This window comes from Pituophis catenifer, unplaced genomic scaffold (genome assembly GCF_029215685.1).
Source record: "Pituophis catenifer annectens isolate HBS135680 unplaced genomic scaffold, rPitCat1.0.hap2 SCAF_2, whole genome shotgun sequence".
NCBI lineage: Eukaryota > Metazoa > Chordata > Lepidosauria > Squamata > Colubridae > Pituophis > Pituophis catenifer.
Genome location: NW_027256882.1, coordinates 203,447,538 through 203,451,240, shown reverse-complemented (window position 1 = coordinate 203,451,240; position 3,703 = coordinate 203,447,538).

Below are 3,703 nucleotides of genomic sequence, written 5' to 3'. Positions count from 1 at the left end.
TGCAATGATGTTTAACTTTCTGATCCTTGCTATAAATATATGTTGGAAGAACGGAAACAAAGAAAACGTGAATAGAATTCAGACAGGGAAAAGCGGTGCCAAACCCCCAGAGCCTAAAGGAATAATCATGAAATATGATGTTTACACTCATTCTGCTGATGGTTCCCGTATTTGCTTTTCATCTTTCATTACAGTTCAGCAACCTTTCTATTTCGCTTTGTTCTTAGATGGATAATTTTATACCTAGGCTTAACAAGCTGAAGGGAGTTGTTACTAGAAGATGCGGTCTACATAAAGAGTTCCCAACACATTCAAGGCTAGAGGATTTGTTGTTTATGTAAGGGTGTTTGCTTTTTACACAAGTAGGCAGAGCAAAATGATATACCAATGCTGTAATATCTATCCATAGCAGACGCTGCAATTATGACTTACGGCTTTCTTCTGTAAGATCAGCGCAAGGGGGCAACTGATGGGGCAGCATGTCAAAGTAGCTGATTTTAGGAATCCTTTGTGGTTGGATTGAAAGAGATTTGCTTTCCCTGATGGTACATTTTGCTGTATTGATGGTAGTGGATATTCCCTCGACATTGTGCAATTGTATTTTGGGTGCCTGGCTTTGACTCCCAGTGGACAGTCTTTAAACAAATGGTCATAACTTGAATAATACATCTGCTAGTGTTTGTCAACTTTAGCAACTTTAGGATGCATGGATTTTAACTCCTAGAATTCCCCAGTCTGGAAGGAAAAGAAAGGCGAGGTGGGGAATTCTTGGAATTAAAGTCTATACATCTTAAATTTTGCCATTGTCATTTGCAGAGTATAATAGAGAGGCATACTTTCTTTTAGATAATGCACATATTTGTTTAGAAAAGTTTTCTAAACAGGTGAAAACAAAGCAAGCGTTCCTCTTTGAAGGAGATTTTTGGCAGTTGTGTGACTTTGTTTTATTTCGTTCTTGAGAGTATGGATCAAAATAATTTCTCTTTTAAAAGGAAGGCTGCCAACCAGTTTATTAGTAGTTTTATCTTCAGTTGACTGAAAGATTTGAGATGAACTTAACTTTCCCTCTTGTGAATGGAGATTGCTCTGTTATGACCTGGATATTTTCCTTGAATATAAATAAGGCAAATTAAATGAATTGGATGAACGTGGGACATTGCAGAAGAAACTATGAGCAGGCTGTCTTGGTAGGAAGTATATTCATTTTTACTATTTGTACTGAGATCAATGACATACTGGGAAAATTTGACTATTGCAAACAGCTCTTCTGGAATAGAAGAAGTCCTTTGGCATTATCTCTTCTCTTAGCTACTCCAAGGAGTATCTGGATTCAGCAGGAAGTTCTCTAAAATAAATTGGAATTATGCTGGTTTCTGAGACAGAGAGGGCTAGTTATACTACTTGTGATGGTTTCTTTTCTATGAGCAAGTGTCCAGTACTTTTCTCCATTTGTCTGTCTGATGGCTTTAAGCTTTTCTGAAAACTCAAAAATAGTTATATTCAGCCCATCATAAAATAATCTGGAATCTATAGAGCAATAGTAAATAAAATGTATTCTCTGAGGCATTTTAATCACTTGGTATGCAGAGACATCACCCTGCCAACAAAAATGCATATTGTCAAGGCTATGGTTTTCCTAGTTGCAATGTATGGTTGTGAAAGTTGGATCATAAGGAAGGCTGAGAGTCAAAGAATTGAGGCCTTTGATCTATTGTGCTGGAGAGGAATCCTGCAAGTCCCTTGGACTGCAAGGCGATCAAACCGGTCAGTCCTAGAGGAGATCAACTCTGACTGCTCTTTAGAAGGCCAGATCCTGAAGATGAAACTCAAATATTTTGGCCACCTAATGAGAAGGAAGGACTCACTGGAGAAGAGTCTAATGCTGGGAAAGATTGAGGGCAAAAGAAGAAGGAGACAACAGAGAATGAGGTGGCTGGATGGAGTCACTGAAGCAGTAGGCATGAACTTAAATGGACTCCAGAGGGTGGTATAGGACAGGAAGGCCTGGAGGAATGTTGTCCATGGGGTTGTGATGGGTTGGACATGACTTCACAACTAACAACAACAAATGTTAATATGGGAAATTTTCAAAATACTCTGTGTGCTGTTTTATTCACTATTATCATCCTATATTTTAATTATTTAATAAAAGTAAAATTTATTTTTATTTATTTAGCAAATTTATATGGTCAACCATCTCACAAAACTAACTCTGGGCAGCAAACAACAATGAAACCTAATACTTTAGGCATTTGTTCTAAATTTTTGGATGCTGTCTTGAGAAAATCTGAGTTTGAAAGGTGGTGTACAAATTTTACAAACAAAGAATAAAAGAACAAACACAATATATATATTTAATGATTTATTTAGCAAATTTATATAGCCACCCAACTCATAAAATATGACTCTAGGCATCTTACAGACATGGTAACAGTTCATATCATATAACAATTTTAGAAACATCAAATATCAGTATATGAAATAATAATAACATCTTGGTAGCTTATGTCTACTTTTTTTTCCTACAAGAGTGGAATGCATTGAGATTTGTACTATTAATTGCAGTTTGACCTTGGTGCAAGTAAATACATGACGGTTTGCCACCTTTTAAATAAACTGTCAAAGAACAACAAAAATATATCCAGCAGCTTCCGCCTCTAAAAAGAATAAAGAAAAATAAAGAAAACAGAAAAAGGACAAACAACAGAAAAAGTAATAGAAATAGAAAAAAAGGAAGAAAAGATTATAAAGAAGAATCACTTGCAATCTTCTTAACAGTAATTGTGTATCCTTATTTTTTACCCCCTCTAAGGTAACAACAGTTTCTTTCTTTCTACACACTTCCAATTTCTATACCTTTCCAATCTTCGTACCCATAAATCACAAGCTCGTTTTTTTTCTTTTTTCAGAAAAAAGTCCATGTTTCCAGTTAATAATAAATGTAGTTTGGTCTTTCTCTAATCAAACAAGTTAATTTTGCCCTCTCTGCTAATTCTGTCATCTTCAGTCCTCCAATTGTGGATATTTTAAAGTCTTTCCATTTTTCTGCATATAGTACTTTTGCAGCAATATCATATATAAAAATAATATCCTAGGGTTTCTAATTGACTCTCCATTAATCCCAAGCCAAAAGGAAAAATTGGTTTCAACTGATCATTAAAATTTGTTGTCATTGTCTGTATTTGAACCCAAAATTTTCTGCTTTTTTACAAGTCCATTAGGCATGATAAAATTGCCCACATATTGGCAACATTCCCAACACAAACTTGAAGTAACTATACACATTCTAGACTATTTTCCCTGCTGTCATATACCAACTGTACATCATTTTATAAAAATTCTCTTTTAATTTATAAAATAATGTGAATGTCCATCCAGAGATGGGCTTCTTTAGGATTGTAGAACTTAGTTAAAGGGTACCAAGTGATGCTAACTCATAAATTTTGTTGTGACAAACAGAAACAAACTTCAGCAAAGAACCCACAGCTTTTCAAATTATCTAATTGGCAAGCATATGATGATTTTCAGATGCTGAAAGGCAATATTAATATCATGAAACCTCTTCTGCAGTATATGAGAAGAAAATGGTCTTTGTGGAATTCTGACCCAGTAGACAGATCTATTCCTTTCACTCTAATCTTTTACATATGCTTATCAATTGTAAACACTAAACTGCTTCTTTCTTTGTCAGAGAATTACCAAT